The following is an 18,938-nucleotide window of genomic DNA, read 5'->3' on the forward strand; positions in this document are numbered from 1 at the left end:
TAAGGATTCATTTTTGTTAAAGCCTTCTCAAATGTAAGTGTGGATATCTCCTGTGTGGTCACACACGTGGGAAAAGGTCTCGGGAACTCACTTATAAATAATGCAGAGTTTGAGTATCCCCGGGACGCACCCACAAGACCTGACCAATTATGACTAACAGGGAGGCACCTTTCATAATATTGATTACATCCTTCTCAGCTAAGGAGTTACCTAGTAACTTTAGGATTTGCTTAATGCTTGATTAGAAGAAAATACCCATTTCAGTTTCATCAGTTTGAATACATTTTAAGGGTTCATTGACACAGTAACTCACAGGACAAGTGTACCCCAGGCTGGGGACATCTTAACTCTAGTAGTCTCTATGCAACAAGCCCCTTTCAAATATTGTATTTGTGGAGAGAATATTGAACCTGTAGATCCTACAACTAGACATTTCACAACATGCAGAGCTCCTACTGTCCTGATATTTCTGCAAATTATGGACCATTTACAATATTAGAAACCTCTGACCGTTTCCCAGTAGGTTTTCAAGAATATCAAGCATTGTTGAAGGAGGAGTTACCATTTGTGGTGAGAACAGTTAGAATGGTTCCTTAGGCCTTCCAGGCATACTTGGCAGGAGTTACTTGGTTACATCCCTCGTCATAACATCCACAGTTAGCTGCTCCAGAATTAAAACATTTGTTAACAGAACGAGTGGCTATCTATAGGGTACTTAAGCAATCCATACCACACATTATAGGAACTGGTATGTGAGCTTGCGGAACTGCTTTGTGTGAGAAAGTAGCCTATTTTCTAGCAAGATTACCCCAATTTTTGGCCTGTTTGTCAGTGTGTTTGACTGTGTCACTGGGTTCCTGCTAATCAGAACCCCAGTGATTCTGCTCTCTCTCCTTTTAAATTGATTGTTGGATATTGTTAACACAGTATCCCACTCATAATTGGCATACTGGTGCCCCCTTATAAGTCATTAGGCGCTGTTTACGGTCTCTCTGGGTGTTTCCTCAGATTCAGATTGCAAGACTCCAGCAGGAATCCTCTGCATCCTTTTCTTCATCTTCTTAACGAAGAAACTGCATCTGGACCCTCCAGGAACTCTACAACTGCAACAAAGAAACTAAGGCGACTTCTGCAACATTGTATATCCAGCTTCTGCCAGCAACTGCAACTGTTTCCCGGTCGTGCATCCTCAGAGAACAGCCTGTCTTCAGCCTACACCAGAAGAACAAAGGAATTTCCCTTGAAGTGAAGGAGTCCCTTCCCTGCTTCAGCAGGCACCCCTCTGCAGCGATGACCGGTGGCTTGGGTCCCCTCTCCTGATAAAGTGCGTGGATCCAGCATTACGGGGGGTGGACTGAAGTGGTCCCGACAGTCCAGGCGTCCAACTGTCCAACTTTGGTGGAGGTAAGAGCTTGCCTCCCCACACAAGACAGTACCCCCGTGCACCACATGTTTTGCAGTTGCCAAGGCTTGATGGCATCTTTCCACGAACTTCTTCATGCACCGTGCAGCTCCAGCCCCCAGCACTCTTTCCTGCGATGCACAGCCTCCTGCGTGGTTCTCCAGTGGTGTGGGATCCCTTTGTGTAGTACTGCATGGGCCTCCTTTTGCACCGTCTTTGTCCCCGTGCTGTGGGACTCCTGTGAGCGCTGCCTGGTCTTCTGAGAGCTGTCTGAGTTGCTGAGAGCCATCTCTGTCTCCCTCTCCTGGTTAGAGTCCACCAGGTCCCTCCTGGTCCCGGGCAGCGACATTTTCCGCTAACCGTGAGCTTTGCATGTGCCAAAGCTTGTTGGTGGAATCCAGCAACGCAAACCAGCCTGCACTCATCCATCCGACGTGGGACATCATCTGCAGCAACCAGGAACCCGCATCCATCTTCTTGGGTGCAGTACTGACTATTCTTCACCGAATGCTCTTCTTTTGCACCTTCATCCGGGTTTGCAGGGGCTCCTGTTCTTCCTGGACTCTTCTGTGCTTCTTGGACTTGGTCCCCTTCTTCCACAAGTCTTCAGGTCCATGAGTCCATCGTTGGTGTCTTGCAGTCTCTTCTGGTTCTTGCATAATCTTCTTTCTCGTGTTCTTGTGTGTTCTAGGAAAATTTCTGTGATATACTCCTGCTTTCCTGGGCGCTGGGGTGGGTTCTATTACTTACCTTTGATGTTTTCTAATACTCCTAGCACCCCTCTACACACTACACTTGCCTAGGTGGGAAACTGACTTTCGCATTCCACTTTCTTAGTATATGGTTTGTGTTCCCCCTAAGCCCATTTCTAACTATTGTGATTTTCACTATTTGCACTGTTTTCTAACTGGTTTTACAGCTATTTCTGCATACTAGTGTATATAATTTGTGTATTACTTTCCTCCTAAGGGAGTATTGTCTCTATGGTATTTTTGGCATTTGTGTCACCAAAATAAAGTACCTTTATTTTAGTAATACTGAGCATTTTCTTTCATGTGTGTGAGTACTGTGTGACTACAGAGGTATTGCATGAGCTTTGCATGTCTCCTAGATAGGCCTTGGCTGCTCATCCACACTACCCCTAGAGAGCCTGGCTTCTAGACACTGTCTACATTTCACTAATAAGGGATAACTGGGCCTGGTATAAGGTGTAAGTACCTTAGGTACCCACTATAAACCAGGCCAGCTTCCTACACTCCCTGGACCAGAAACAAACATCCTGGGACTGGTTTCAGGGTATCACCCTTCATCAGCCAGGTTAGCTTGAATCCAGTGGCACAGTGAGCACGGGACCCATGTCTAGGGATACCCTTCCCACTTAGGGCAACTTTAGCAATACAAAAGGATGATGGACGGAATGCTGAAACTTTTCTAACACTTACCCCCAGTCACAGAAATGGGTTTAATCCATCGTCCTTTTGCTCATCATGCCACCTCAGTTTGGACCAAGCCATATGCCAATCAGTCTTGACGTTATTCCCCATAGGAACAGTTGAGCCGGAACTGCCAGGCCAGGTCCTCCCTGGACCAGAAACAAGCATCCTGGGACCGGTTTCAAGGTATCACCCTTCTTCAGCCAGGCTAGCTTGAATCCAGAAGCACAGTGAACACAGGACCCACATCTAGGCATACCCTTCCCACTTAGGGCAACTTTAGCAACGCAAAAGGATGATGGACAGAGTGCTGAAGCTAAAGCTAAAGGCGTTCTAATTGTGTCAATGCATCACAACAGTTTTAGGGAAAGAGCTCTGGCCCAGGGATCGTGGTTAGCAGGGGCACTGACCACTACAATTTCTAGGCTACATCATACATCAGGCAAAAAGTGGGAGGTAACCATTTCAAAAAGAGGCCTTTTCTCACAACTAGCACTGTGAGAGGTTTTAACTAAATGAGGGAATCTGTACACATCATGCTGTGTTTTACTTACATTGTAAGGAGTGCTAACATAAGAGGAAATCTCTGCACTGCACTACTTTTTACTACACTCTAAGGATGCATTGTACCTACATCAGGGTCATGTGGGTGTGGCCTGCTTCAGATAGGAAACCCTGTTTTCTTCCCAGAGAGACTCCCTTGTTGTTTACGAGCAACAAATGAACAGAAAACAAAACTGTTGTCCTTGTGTTTTACAACTGTGGATCCTTAGAATGATTCTGGCATTACTCCCCACTCCTAAGAGAGTGGAAGAGGTAAGAGCATTTATTCTCTACCAAGAAGACTATCTATCTTGGCTTACTGGAGGCTGTGATGGGAAGACTACAGCAGACTCAGAATATATCAGTAATGCAGATGCTAGTGCTGCAGAAACGTCATCATGTCATTTCACTGGTTCCCAGGCAAAAAAAATCTCTTTAAAATCCTCCATTTTATTCATCAGGCCTTTTACAAAGCACAGAGGTAGTCAAATGTCCCTGTCAGACAAGTTGGTGGCCCACACCCTTACATGGCTTCTGCGATTCAGCCAACAGGGCGTAAATCATATTTCTTGTTACTGGAGGACTAGATGTAGGCGGAGGACCTTCAGTGAGCAGGATCGCCAGCTTTGGAATGGGCTACCTTTGGCCCCTGGACTCCTGTTTTTCCATTATGAAGTCGGAGTTGTTTCAGGAACAATCTGACAATGTACTTAATCTATTGATGCACTGTCCTGTTGGCTTGTGCTGTGTCTGTCTGTTATATTCCATGAGTCTGTTCTTGGTCCACTAGTGCCAGGACACCTGTGGTCACAGTATGATCGACAGATAAAGCTTATCTACATCTCAAGGGGTCTGGATGAAAAAATAGTGCAGTGCGCACAGATTTCTCATAGTGCACTAAGATGCACTGCAGCGTGCACAGATTTTTCATAGTGCATTAGGATGCAGTGAGCACAGATTTCTCACAGTAAAGTAAAATGTACTACAGCATGCACAGAGTTCTCATAGTGCAGTAAGATGTGGTGCAGCATGCACAGATTCCTCTTAGTGCAGTAAGATGCAGTGTAATGTGCACTGAGTCCTCATAGTGCAGTAAGATGCAGTGCAGTGTGCACAGATTTCTCCTAGTGCAGTATGATGTAGTGCAGTGACACAAGCTCACCATAGAGCAGTAAGATGCAGTGACGCATGTGCAGATTCCTTATAATGCAGTAAGATGCAGTGCACAGATTCCTCCCAGTGCAGTAAGATGCAGTGCAGTGCACAGATTCCTCACAATGCATTAAGATGCAGTGCGCACAGATTCCTCGCAGTGCAGTAATATGCAGAGTACAGATTTCTCACAGTGCAGTAAGATGCAATGCAGTGCACAGACTCCTCACAGTGCACTATGATGCAGTGGTGTGCACATATTCCTCACAGTGCAGTAAGACGCAGTCTACAGATCCCTCACAGTGAAGTAAAAGCAGTGCAATGCACAGAATCCTCACAGTGCAGTAAAATGCAGTGCAGTGTGCACAGATTCCTCACAGTACAGTAAGATGCAGTGCAGTGCACAGATTCCTCACAGTGCAGTAAAATGCAGTGCAATGCACAGAATCCTCACAGTGCAGTAAGATGCAGTGCAGTGTGCACAGATTCCTCACAGTACAGTAAGATACAGTGCACAGATTCCTCACAGTGCACTAAGATGCAGTGCAGTGCAGATTCATCACAGTGCAGTAAGACACAGTGCAGCACACAGATACCTCACAGTGCAGTAAGATGCAGTGCACAGATTCCTCACAGTGCAGTGAGCACAGACTCCTCACAGTGCGGTAAGATGCAGTGTACAGATCGCTCACAGTGCAGTAAACTACAGTGCATGCAGTGCAGAAACTCCTCACAGTGCAGTAAGATGAAATGCAGTGTGCACAGTTTCCTCACAGTGCAGTAAGATGCAGTGCAGTGCACAGATTCCTCACAATGCATTAAGATGCAGTGCCTACAGATTCCTCGCAGTGCAGTAATATGCAGAGTACAGATTTCTCACAGTGCAGTAAGATGCAATGCAATGCACAGATTCCTCACAGTGCAGTAAGACGGAGTGTACAGATCCCTCACAGTGCAGTAAGATGAAATGCAGTGTGCACAGAATCCTCACAGTGCAGTAAGATGCAGTGCAGTGTGCACAGATTCCTCACAGTACAGTAAGATACAGTGCACAGATTCCTCACAGTGCACTAAGATGCAGTGCAGTGCAGATTCATCACAGTGCAGTAAGACACAGTGCAGCGCACAGATACCTCACAGTGCAGTAAGATGCAGTGCACAGATTCCTCACAGTGCAGTGTGCACAGACTTCTCACAGTGCGGTAAGATGCAGTGTACAGATTGCTCACAGTGCAGTAAACTACAGTGCATGCAGTGCAGAAACTCCTCACAGTGCAGTAAGATGAAATGCAGTGTGCACAGATTCCTCACAGTGCAGTAAGATGCAGTGAACCGCACAGAGTCCTCACAGTGCAGTTAGATGCAGTGCACTGCACAGATTCCTCACAGTTCAGTAAGATGCAGTGCACTGATTCCTCACAGTGCAGTTACATGCAGTACACAGATTTCTCACAGTGCAGTCAGATGCAGTGCACTGCACAGAAGATTCCTCACAGTGCAGTAAGATGCAGTACATATATTCCTCACAGTGTAGTAAGATGTAGTGCAGTGCACAAATTCCTCACAGTGCAGTGAAGTGTGTACAGATTCCTCATAGTGCAGTGGCATGCAGTGCACAGAGTCCTCACAGTCCAGTAAGATGCAGTGCGCAGATTCCTCACAGTGCAGTAAGATGTAGTGCACAGGTTCCTCACAGTGCAGTCAGATGCAGTGCACTGCACAGAAGATTCCTCACAGTGCAGTTACATGCAGTACACAGATTCCTCACAGCACAGTAAGAAGCAGTTCAGTGCACAGATTCCTCACAGTGCAGTAAGATGCAGTGCACAGATCCTTCAGTGCAGTAATATTCAGTGTGCACAGATTCTTCACAGTGCAGTAAGATGCAGTGCACTGAACACTTTCCTCACAGTGCAGTAAGAGGCAGAGCACGGATTCCTCACAGTGCAGTAAGATGCATTGCATTGCACAGAAGATTCTTCACAGTGCAGTAAGATGCAGTGCACAGATTCCTCCCAGTGCAGTAAGATGCAGTGCACAGATCCCTCATAGTGCAGTAAGATGCAGTTCACAGATCCCTCATAGTGCAGTAAGATGCAATGCACAGATCCCTCACAGTGCAGTAGGATGCACTGCACAGATTCCTCAAAGTGAGGTGCAGTGCACAGATTCCTCATATTGCAGTAAGGTGCAGTGCAGTGCACAGATCCCCTCTTTAACACAAATGATGACCACAAACACCCCGCAGGCCCTGAAAGAACCCCCCCCACACCCAGAGGTCCTCGAATAGAAGAGCCCAGCTCATCCTGGCTCCTGGCAGAGATTTCCTCCAGGATTATTCAGTCTATTTCTACAAACACAGCAGAAGGTGCTGACAATCTCCTACCTGAGCAGAAACCTGTGCAGACATTTCCAGGCTCTCTCCTCCTCCTGGGGCTGTGGGGGCAGGGGCGGATTTGGGGTCTGAGGTGGCGGGGGTCTGGGAGGGTCTGAAGATTAACTGCACAGACCCTCAGGGGCTCTTCCTCCCCCCGCTGCTTGTGCTGACTCTGCCACCGCTAACCCGGATACTATTACCTTCCCTCTGCTGAGAGGAGCTCATCAGCTCCCGCTGCTTGTTCTGCCTCTACCGCGGCTGACCCGGACGTTATATTACTCGGAGCCCTCACCGGGTTCTGATGGTTTTCTGCCTCTGCTGAGAGCGGCTCATCAGACCTCCCCACCAGCTGCTGGTGCTGTCGCTGCCTCCGGTCACCCGGAAGTAAAACTCTTCAGCACTTCCTCAGAGAGGACGAAGCGGGAGCTTCGGGGTGACATAGGAGGTGAGGCCTGGGGGCCGGGGCGGGGGAGAGCGGCCAGTGGGCTTTAAGGGGACAGTCAAGACAAAGAGTAGAGAGTTTCCCTTTCATATATATTTAAATATAATATCCAAGTATTCTTGTTGTAAAATCTCTAACGCTTGTTTGGCCTCATGGTAGTTCTCTCAGTGATGGAGGAGCTTCTAAGGCAGAAGAATGATGGTGAGAAATCTCAGGATAAGCATGGGGATAAGGGTAACAATAAAGATCCTTCTTCAAATCCTAAACGCTCTTCAGGGGGTGGGGATAAATCAACTTCTTCACAACATACACACATTAAAAGGCCTTGGTGCTTTGTGTGTAAAAATAAAGGCCATAGGCCAGGGGATAAGTCCTGCCCAGGTAAACCCCCTGAGCCTACCACCACTAATACATCAAACTCTAGTGCCCCTAGCAGTAGTGGTAATAGTGGTGGGACTGCTGGCAACAGTCAAAATAAGGGTGTAGTTGGGATCACTTTTGGGTCCATCATAGAAACTGGGGTAGTCAGTCCCAAGACAGTTTCTGTCACACCTGGTGGCATTGGCCTTGCCACACTGGCTGCTTATCCCCTTACAATGGATAAGTACAGGCAGACAGTTTCCATAAATGGCGTTGAAGCTCAGGCCTACAGGGACACAGGTGCCAGTATCACTTTGGTGACTGAAAACCTAGTGTCTCCTGCACAACACATCATTGGACAACAGTACAAGATTATTGATATCCATAACTCCACTAAGTTCCTTCCCTTAGCTAAAATTCAGTTTAGTTGGGGTGGAGTTACTGGCCCTAACCAGGTGGTAGCGTCACCTAGCTTACCTGTAGACTGTCTCTTAGGTAATGACCTAGAGGCCTCAGGTTGGGCTGAGGTAGAGTTTAATACCCATGCAACAATGCTGGGTATCCCTGAGGAATTGCTTCCTCTCATTTCAGCTGAAATGAAAAAGCAAAGGAGAGAAAAAGGCCTGAAAACTCAGGAGCCTTCTCCAACAACAGGCAAAAAAGGTATCACAGTAACCCCTAACCACCCTGCCATTCAGGATACCATTCCTGTGGTGGGAGAAACCTCTCCTGGGGTGGCACCTGTTCCAAGGGAATCATCAGCTGGCAAAGCTGTACTCCCTGAGGTGGAAGTACCTCTCTGTGGGATAACTAACATTGGTGAGAACAAGTGCACCATTTTAGTTAACATGGAGCATCCCTCCAACCCTCCCAGAGAAACTTTAGTGCAGCAACCCTGCACTGCCTCACAACACTTAGGACAGCATCCCTGCCCTAGTGTGGAGCTCATAGGACAGCATCCCTGCCCTACTCCAACTCAAGAGAAACAGCATCCCTGTTCTCTCTTCCAGCCATATGGACAAAGTTTTTGCCCAGCTATGGCTTTTCTGAGACAGCATCCCTGTCTGGCATTTCCATCACTACAAATAGGTTCAGTGGACAATTCCCACTGCTCTAAACTAAAACTTACTGATAGAAACTCTGAAAATACATCTTCACATTGTTGCTTAGCTAAAAAACTTCAAACAGGGTGGTTTACATACCCACAGGGAAGTAACCATATAGTGGATGATAAAGGGAGTAACCAGTCTATTGCAGAGCTACTCTCTACTTATCACCACTTAGACAATAAAGTCTCAACTGGCCAAGGTTAGCCTTATTGTCCTTCGTTTGGGGGGGGTTGTGTGAGAAAGTAGCCTCTTTCTAGCCTTGTTACCCCCACTTTTGGCCTGTTTGTGAGTGTATGTCAGGGTGTGTTCACTGTCTCACTGGGATCCTGCTAGCCAGGGCCCAGTGCTCATAGTGAAAACCCTATATTTTCAGTATGTTTGTTATGTGTCACTGGGACCCTGCTAGTCAGGACCCCAGTGCTCATAAGTTTGTAGCCTATATGTATGTGTTCACTGTGTAGTGCCTAACTGTCTCACTGAGGCTCTGCTAACCAGAACCTCAGTGGTTATGCTCTTTCATTTCTTTCAAATTGTCACTAACAGGCTAGTGACCAATTTTACCAATTTACATTGGCTTACTGGAACACCCTTATAATTCCCTAGTATATGGTACTGAGGTACCCAGGGTATTGGGGTTCCAGGAGATCCCTATGGGCTGCAGCATTTCTTTTGCCACCCATAGGGAGCTCTGACAATTCTTACACAGGCCTGCCACTGCAGCCTGAGTGAAATAACGTCCACGTTATTTCACAGCCATTTTACACTGCACTTCAGTAACTTATAAGTCACCTATATGTCTAACCTTTACCTGGTAAAGGTTGGGTGCTAAGTTACTTAGTGTGAGGGCACCCTGGCACTAGCCAAGGTGCCCCCACATTGTTCAGGGCCAATTCCCCGGACTTTGTGAGTGCGGGGACACCATTACACGCGTGCACTACATATAGGTCACTACCTATATGTAGCTTCACAATGGTAACTCCGAATATGGCCATGTAACATGTCTATGATCATGGAATTGCCCCCTCTATGCCATCCTGGCATAGTTGGCACAATCCCATGATCCCAGTGGTCTGTAGCACAGACCCTGGTACTGCCAAACTGCCTTTCCTGGGGTTTCACTGCAGCTGCTGCTGCTGCCAACCCCTCAGACAGCCTTCTGCCCTCCTGGGGTCCAGCCAGGCCTGGCCCAGGATGGCAGAACAAAGAACTTCCTCTGAGAGAGGGTGTTACACCCTCTCCCTTTGGAAAATGGTGTGAAGGCAGGGGAGGAGTAGCCTCCCCCAGCCTCTGGAAATGCTTTCATGGGCACTTTTGGTGCCCATTTCTGCATAAGCCAGTCTACACCGGTTCAGGGACCCCTTAGCCCTGCTCTGGCGCGAAACTGGACAAAGGAAAGGGGAGTGACCACTCCCCTGACCTGCACCTCCCCTGGGAGGTGTCCAGAGCTCCTCCAGTGTGCTCCAGACCTCTGCCATCTTGGAAACAGAGGTGCTGCTGGCACACTGGACTGCTCTGAGTGACCAGTGCCACCAAGTGACGTCAGAGACTCCTTCTGATAGGCTCCTTCAGGTGTTGCTAGCCTATCCTCTCTCCTAGGTAGCCAAACCCTCTTTTCTGGCTATTTAGGGTCTCTGTCTCTGGGGAAACTTTAGATAACGAATGCAAGAGCTCATCCGAGTTCCTCTGCATCTCTCTCTTCACCTTCTGCCAAGGAATCGACTGCTGACCGCGGTGGAAGCCTGCAAATCTGCAACATAGTAGCAAAGACGACTACTGCTACTCTGTAACGCTGATCCTGCCGCCTTCTCAACTGTTTTCCTGCTTGTGCATGCTGTGGGGGTATTCTGCCTCCTCTCTGCACCAGAAGCTCCGAAGAAATCTCCCGAGGGTCGACGGAATCTTCCTCCTGCAACCGCAGGCACCAAAAAGCTGCATTACCAGTCCCTTGGGTCTCCTCTCAGCACGACGAGCGAGGTCCCTCGAATCCAGCGACTCTGTCCAAGTGACCCCCACAGTCCAGTGACTCTTCAGTCCAAGTTTGGTGGAGGTAAGTCCTTGCCTCACCTCGCTGGGCTGCATTGCTGGGAACCGCGACTTTTGCAGCTACTCCGGCCCCTGTGCACTTCCGGCGGAAATCCTTTGTACACAGCCAAGCCTGGGTCCACGGCACTCTAACCTGCATTGCACGACTTTCTAAGTTGGTCTCCGGCGACGTGGGACTCCTTTGTGTGACTTCGGGTGAGCACCGTTTCATGCATCCTCGTAGTGCCTGTTTCTGGCACTTCTCCGGGGGCTACCTGCTGCTAAGAGGGCTCCTTGTCTTGCGCGACGTCCCCTCTCTCTCCTGGTCCAATTTGCGACCTCCTGGTCCCTCCAGGGCCACAGCAGCGTCCAAAAATACTACCTGCACGATTTGCAGCTAGCAAGGCTTGTTGGCGTTCTTTCGGCGGGAAAACACTTCTGCACGACTGTCCAAGTCGAGCGGGATCCGTCCACCAAAGGGGAAGTCTCTAGCCCTTTTCATTCCTGCAGAAACCTCAGCTTCTTCTGGCCAGTAGAAGCTTCTTTGCACCCACAGCTGGCATTTCCTGGGCATATGCCCATCTCCGACTTGCTTGTGACTTTTGGACTTGGTCCCCTTGTTCCACAGGTATCCTAGATTGGAAATCCACAGTTGTTGCATTGCTGGTTTGTGTCTTTCCTGCATTATTCCTCTAACACGACTTCTTTGTCCGTAGGGGAACTTTAGTGCACTTTGCACTCACTTTTCAGGGTCTTGGGGAGGGTTATTTTTCTAACGCTCACTATTTTCTAATAGTCCCAGCGACCCTCTACAAGGTCACATAGGTTTGGGGTCCATTCGTGGTTCGCATTCCACTTTTGGAGTATATGGTTTTTGTTGCCCCTATCCCTATGTTTCCCCATTGCATCCTATTGTAACTATACATTGTTTGCACTGTTTTCTAAGACTATACTGCATGTTTTTGCTATTGTGTATATATATCTTGTGTATATTTCCTATCCTCTCACTGAGGGTACACTCTGAGATACTTTGGCATATTGTCATAAAAATAAAGTACCTTTATTTTTAGTATAACTGTGTATTGTGTTTTCTTATGATATTGTGCATATGACACTAAGTGGTACTGTAGTAGCTTCACACGTCTCCTAGTTCAGCCTAAGCTGCTCTGCTAAGCTACCATTATCTATCAGCCTAAGCTGCTAGACACCCTATACACTAATAAGGGATAACTGGGCCTGGTGCAAGGTGCAAGTACCCCTTGGTACTCACTACAAGCCAGTCCAGCCTCCTACATTGGTTGTGCAGCGGTGGGATAAGTGCTTTGAGACTACTTACCACTCTTGTCATTGTACTTTTCATAAGAGAAAAATATACAAAACAAGGTCAGTGTATATACACATAGCCAAAAAGTTTTGCATTTCCTCTTTTCACTCTTTTCTAAGTGCTGAAAAGTACTTCTAACTTTCTAAAAAGTTCTAAAAAGTTTTAAAAGTTTTTTTTTCTCTGTCTTTCTAAAAGCTCTGACAAACTTTGTATCTTTTACTATCACTTTAACTCTCTCTAAAAATGTCTGGCACAGGCCAAAATGTTGATCTGTCCAAACTTGCATATGATCACCTTAGCTGGAAAGGAGCAAGGAGTCTCTGCATAGAGAGAGGTTTGAGTGTAGGGAAGAATCCTTCCTTGGAATTGTTACTTAACATGCTTAGAGAACAAGATAAGGCAAGAAGTGCCCCATCTGTTGAAAAAGTAGCTAATGGTTCCCAATCTGATCCAGGGACTCCCCCAGGAAAAGATTCAGGAAAGAAACTTCCTAGCCTGCCCATTACTAGACAGTCTAGCATAGTTGGTAATGATGGAGAGCCTCACCATACAAATAGTGTTGTCTCACATCATAGCAAAAGCATTTATTCTCACCATACTGGTAGTGATGTTTCTGTTAGCCAAGCTGTTAGGGTGGCTTCTGTAAGTGACAGGTCTCCTTCTGTCCATTCTCACCATACTTCTGTTTCAAGGCATGTCCCTCCCACCCACCCTGATGACAGATTGTTAGAAAGGGAGCTCAATAGATTGAGAGTGGAACAAACCAGACTGAAGCTCAAGAAGCAACAGCTGGATTTGGATAGACAGACTTTAGAAGTAGAGAAGGAGAGACAGAAACTGGGTTTAGAAACCCATGGTGGCAGCAGCAGTATTCCCCATAGTCATCCTGCAAAAGAGCATGATTCCAGGAATCTGCACAAGATAGTTCCCCCTTATAAGGAGGGGAATGACATTAACAAGTGGTTTGCTGCACTTGAGAAGGCCTGTGTTGTACAGGATGTCCCTCAAAGGCAGTGGGCTGCTATCCTATGGCTATCATTTAGTTGAAAAGGTAGGGATAGGCTCCTTACTGTGAAAGAAAATGATGCCAATAATTTCCAAGTTCTTAAGAATGCACTCCTGGATGGTTATGGCTTAACCACTGAACAATACAGGATAAAGTTCAGAGAGACCAAAAAGGAGTCTTCACAAGACTGGGTTGATTTCATTGACCATTCAGTGAAGGCATTGGAGGGGTGGTTACATGGCAGTAAAGTTACTGATTATGACAGCCTGTATAACTTAATCCTGAGAGAGCATATTCTTAATAATTGTGTGTCTGATTTGTTGCACCAGTACTTGGTGGACTCTGATCTGACCTCTCCCCAAGAATTGGGAAAGAAGGCAGACAAATGGGTCAGAACAAGGGTGAACAGAAAAGTTCATACAGGGTGTGACAAAGATGGCAACAAAAAGAAGGATGGTAAGTCTTCGGACAAGGGTGGGGACAAATCTAAAAATGAGTCTTCATCAGGCCCACAAAAACACTCTGGTGGGGGTGGTGGGCCCAAATCCTCTTTTAATCAGAACAAGGAAAAGAAACCATGGTGCTATTTATGTAAAATAAAAGGGCATTGGATAACAGATCCCAGTTGTCCAAAGAAAGGCACCAAGCCTCCTACCACTACAACCCCTACTGCTACACCTAGTGTCCCTACTAATAGCAGTGGTGGTGGGAGCAAACCTACTAATAGCCAATCCAAGGGAGTAGCTGGGCTCACTATTGGTAACTTAGTTGGGGTTGGCCTTGTTAGGGAGGCCACAGAGGCTGTGTTAGTCTCTGAGGGGGCTATTGATTTAGCCACCTTAGTTGCTTGTCCCCTTAATATGGATAAGTACAAGCAGCTACCCCTAATAAATGGTGTTGAGGTTCAGGCCTACAGGGACACTGGAGCCAGTGTGACTATGGTCATAGAGAAACTGGTCCACCCTGAACAACACATACTTGGTCACCAGTACCAAGTAACCGATGCTCACAACAACACACTTAGCCACCCCATGGCTGTTGTTAATCTCAACTGGGGGGGGGTTACTGGTCCAAAGAAAGTTGTGGTAGCTTCAGATTTACCTGTAGACTGTCTATTAGGGAATGATTTGGAGACATCAGCTTGGTCAGATGTGGAGTTGGAAGCCCATGCAGCAATGCTGGGCATCCCAGGGCATATTTTTGCTTTGACAAGGGCTCAGGCCAAAAAGCAAAAAGGACAGGGAAGCTTGGATCCTGGAACAATGGACCAAGTGCTCCCTAAAGCTAGGGCTAGTAGAAGCAAACCACTCCTACTATCCCTCCCTCTACAGTGGATTCTACTTCTGAGGAAGAAGAATTCCCTCCCTGTGCAGAACCTACACCAGAGGAGCTGGAAGCAGACACTGCTGAGCTTTTGGGTGAAGGGGGGCCTGCCAGAGAGGAACTGAGTGTGGCACAGCAAACCTGTCCCACATTAGAGGGTCTCAGACAGCAAGCTGTCAAACAGGCTAATGGGGATGTCAGTGACTCTCACAGAGTTTACTGGGAGGACAACCTCTTGTACACTGAGCATAGGGATCCTAAACCTGGAGCTGCCAGGAGATTAGTGATTCCTCAGGAGTACAGAAAGTTCCTCCTAACCCTGGCACATGACATTCCCCTAGCTGGACACCTGGGTCAAATGAAAACTTGGGACAGACTGGTTCCATTGTTTCATTGGCCTAGGATGTCTGAGGACACAAAGGAATTTTGTAAGTCCTGTGAAACCTGTCAAGCCAGTGGCAAGACAGGTGGCACCCCAAAGGCACCCCTTATTCCACTGCCTGTGGTTGGGGTTCCCTTTGAAAGGGTAGGGGTTGACATAGTTGGCCCCCTTGACCCTCCTACTGCTTCGGGCAATAGATTTATCTTGGTGGTAGTGGACCATGCCACAAGATATCCTGAAGCTATTCCTTTAAGGACCACTACAGCACCTGCAGTGGCAAAGGCCCTCCTGGGAATATTTTCCAGGGTGGGCTTCCCAAAGGAAGTAGTATCAGACAGGGGAAGCAATTTCATGTCTGCATACTTAAAGGCCATGTGGAAGGAGTGTGGTGTAACTTACAAGTTCACAACACCCTATCATCCACAAACAAATGGACTGGTGGAGAGATTTAATAAAACTCTCAAAGGCATGATTATGGGTCTCCCTGAAAAACTCCGCAGGAGATGGGATATCCTTCTACCATGCCTCCTTTTTGCCTACAGGGAGGTACCCCAGAAAGGAGTGGGCTTCAGCCCCTTTGAACTTCTTTTTGGACACCCTGTTAGGGGTCCACTCACACTTGTAAAGGAGGGTTGGGAACAACCTTTAAAAGCTCCTAAGCAGGATATTGTGGATTATGTACTTGGCCTCAGATCAAGGATGGCTGAGTACATGAAAAAGGCCAGTAAAAACCTTCAGGCCAGCCAAGAGCTCCAGAAGCAATGGCATGATCAGAAGGCTGTTTTGGTTCAGTACCAACCAGGGCAGAATGTGTGGGTCTTGGAGCCTGTGGCCCCAAGAGCACTCCAAGATAAATGGAGTGGTCCCCACACAATTGTTGAAAAGAAGGGAGAAGTCACCTATTTAGTTGACTTAGGCACTGCCAGGAGTCCCCTTAGGGTGCTCCATGTCAACCGCCTGAAACCCTACTATGACAGGGCTGATCTCACCCTGCTCATGGCAACTGATGAGGGACAGGAAGAAGACAGTGATCCTCTACCTGATCTCTTCTCTTCCACAGAACAAGATGCTCTGGTGGAAGGTGTAGTTTTGGCTGATTGTCTTACTGCTGAGCAGAAAGACAATTGCATAAACCTCCTAGATCAATTCTCTGAACTCTTCTCTACTGTGCCAGGTACCACTTCTTGGTGTGAGCACACTATAGATACTGGAGACAGCTTGCCTGTCAAAAGTAAGATCTATAGGCAGCCTGACCATGTCAGGGACTGCATAAAGCAAGAGGTCCAGAAAATGTTAGAACTAGGAGTGGTTGAGCACTCTGACAGTCCATGGGCTTCTCCTGTGGTACTGGTACCAAAACCCCATTCCAAAGATGGAAAGAAGGAAATGCGGTTTTGTGTAGACTATAGAGGTCTCAACTTGGTAACCAAAACTGATGCTCACCCTATACCCAGGGCAGATCAGCTCATAGATACACTGGCATCTGCCAAGTATCTAAGCACTTTTGACTTGACTGCAGGGTATTGGCAGATCAAATTGTCAGAAGATGCTAAACCTAAGACTGCATTTTCAACCATTGGAGGACATTACCAGTTTACTGTAATGCCTTTTGGTTTGAAAAATGCACCTGCCACTTTTCAGAGGTTGGTGAACACAGTCCTACAAGGGCTGGAAGCTTTCAGTGCAGCATATTTGGACGATATAGCTGTCTTTAGCTCCATCTGGGATGATCACCTGGTCCACCTTTGGAAAGTTTTGGAGGCCCTGCAAAAGGCAGGCCTCACTATCAAGGCTTCAAAGTGCCAGATAGGGCAGGGTAAGGTGGTTTATCTGGGACACCTTGTTGGTGGGGAACAGATTGCACCACTTCAGGGGAAAATCCAAACAATTATTGATTGGGTTCCCCCTACCACTCAGACTCAGGTGAGAGCCTTCCTAGGCCTCACTGGGTATTACAGGAGGTTCATTAAGAACTATGGCTCCATTGCAGCCCCTCTTAATGACCTCACATCCAAGAAAATGCCTAAAAAGGTATTATGGACAGCAAACTGTCAGAAAGCTTTTGAGGAGCTGAAGCAGGCCATGTGCTCTGCACCTGTCCTGAAAAGCCCTTGTTACTCTAAAAAATTCTATGTCCAAACTGATGCATCTGAATTAGGAGTAGGGGCAGTCCTATCACAACTTAATTCTGAGGGCCAGGATCAACCTGTTGCTTTTATTAGTAGGAGGTTGACCCCTAGAGAAAAGCGTTGGTCTGCCATAGAGAGGGAGGCCTTTGCTGTGGTCTGGGCTCTGAAGAAGTTGAGGCCATACCTGTTTGGCACTCACTTCATTGTTCAGACAGACCACAAACCTCTACTTTGGCTAAAACAAATGAAAGGTGAAAATCCTAAATTGTTGAGGTGGTCCATATCCCTACAGGGAATGGACTATACAGTGGAACATAGACCTGGGAGTAGCCACTCCAATGCAGATGGACTCTCCAGATATTTCCACTTAGACAATGAAGACTCATCAGGTCATGGCTAGTCTTATTGTCCTTCGTTTGGGGGGGGGGTTGTGTAGGAAAGTACCATCTTGCCTGGCATGTTACCCCCATTTTTTACTGTATATATGTTGTTTTAGTTGTATGTGTCACTGGGACCCTGGTAACCCAGGGCCCCAGTGCTCATAAGTGTGCCTGAATGTGTTACCTGTGTAGTGACTAACTGTCTCACTGAGGCTCTGCTAATCAGAACCTCAGTGGTTATGCTCTCTCATTTCTTTCCAAATTGTCACTAACAGGCTAGTGACCATTTTTACCAATTTACATTGGCTTACTGGAACACCCTTATAATTCCCTAGTATATGGTACTGAGGTACCCAGGGTATTGGGGTTCCAGGAGATCCCTATGGGCTGCAGCATTTCTTTTGCCACCCATAGGGAGCTCTGACAATTCTTACACAGGCCTGCCACTGCAGCCTGAGTGAAATAACGTCCACGTTATTTCACAGCCATTTTACACTGCACTTAAGTAACTTATAAGTCACCTATATGTCTAACCTTTACCTGGTAAAGGTTAGGTGCAAAGTTACTTAGTGTGAGGGCACCCTGGCACTAGCCAAGGTGCCCCCACATTGTTCAGAGCCAATTCCCTGAACTTTGTGAGTGCGGGGACACCATTACACGCGTGCACTACATATAGGTCACTACCTATATGTAGCTTCACAATGGTAACTCCGAATATGGCCATGTAACATGTCTATGATCATGGAATTGCCCCCTCTATGCCATCCTAGCATAGTTGGCACAATCCCATGATCCCAGTGGTCTGTAGCACAGACCCTGGTACTGCCAAACTGCCCTTTCTGGGGTTTCACTGCAGCTGCTGCTGCTGCCAACCCCTCAGACAGGCAGCTGCCCTCCTGGGGTCCAGCCAGGCCTGGCCCAGGATGGCAAAACAAAGAACTTCCTCTGAGAGAGGGTGTGACACCCTCTCCCTTTGGAAAATGGTGTGAAGGCAGGGGAGGAGTAGCCTCCCCCAGCCTCTGGAAATGCTTTGTTGGGCACAGATGTGCCCAATTCTGCATAAGCCAGTCTACACCGGTTCAGGGGACCCCTTAGCCCTGCTCTGGCGCGAAACTGGACAAAGGAAAGGGGAGTGACCACTCCCCTGACCTGCACCTCCCCTGGGAGGTGTCCAGAGCTCCTCCAGTGTGCTCCAGACCTCTGCCATCTTGGAAACAGAGGTGCTGCTGGCACACTGGACTGCTCTGGGTGGCCAGTGCCACCAGGTGACGTCAGAGACTCCTTCTGATAGGCTCCTTCAGGTGTTAGTAGCCTATCCTCTCTCCTAGGTAGCCAAACCCTCTTTTCTGGCTATTTAGGGTCTCTGTCTCTGGGGAAACTTTAGATAACGAATGCAAGAGCTCATCCGAGTTCCTCTGCATCTCTCTCTTCACCTTCTGCCAAGGAATCGACTGCTGACCGCGCTGGAAGCCTGCAAACCTGCAACATAGTAGCAAAGACGACTACTGCAACTCTGTAACGCTGATCCTGCCGCCTTCTCGACTGTTTTCCTGC

At 47.6% G+C, this 18,938-nt stretch overlaps 1 pseudogene; it reads left to right on the forward strand.

Annotated features, from left to right (window-relative positions):
• Positions 1-7,217: 7,217 nt before the first annotated feature.
• LOC138276089 (zinc finger protein 436-like) overlaps positions 7,218-18,938 on the forward strand; it is a 35,197-nt pseudogene continuing 23,476 nt past the window's right edge.

This window comes from Pleurodeles waltl, unplaced genomic scaffold (assembly GCF_031143425.1).
Source record: "Pleurodeles waltl isolate 20211129_DDA unplaced genomic scaffold, aPleWal1.hap1.20221129 scaffold_37, whole genome shotgun sequence".
In the NCBI taxonomy this organism is placed as follows: domain Eukaryota; kingdom Metazoa; phylum Chordata; class Amphibia; order Caudata; family Salamandridae; genus Pleurodeles; species Pleurodeles waltl.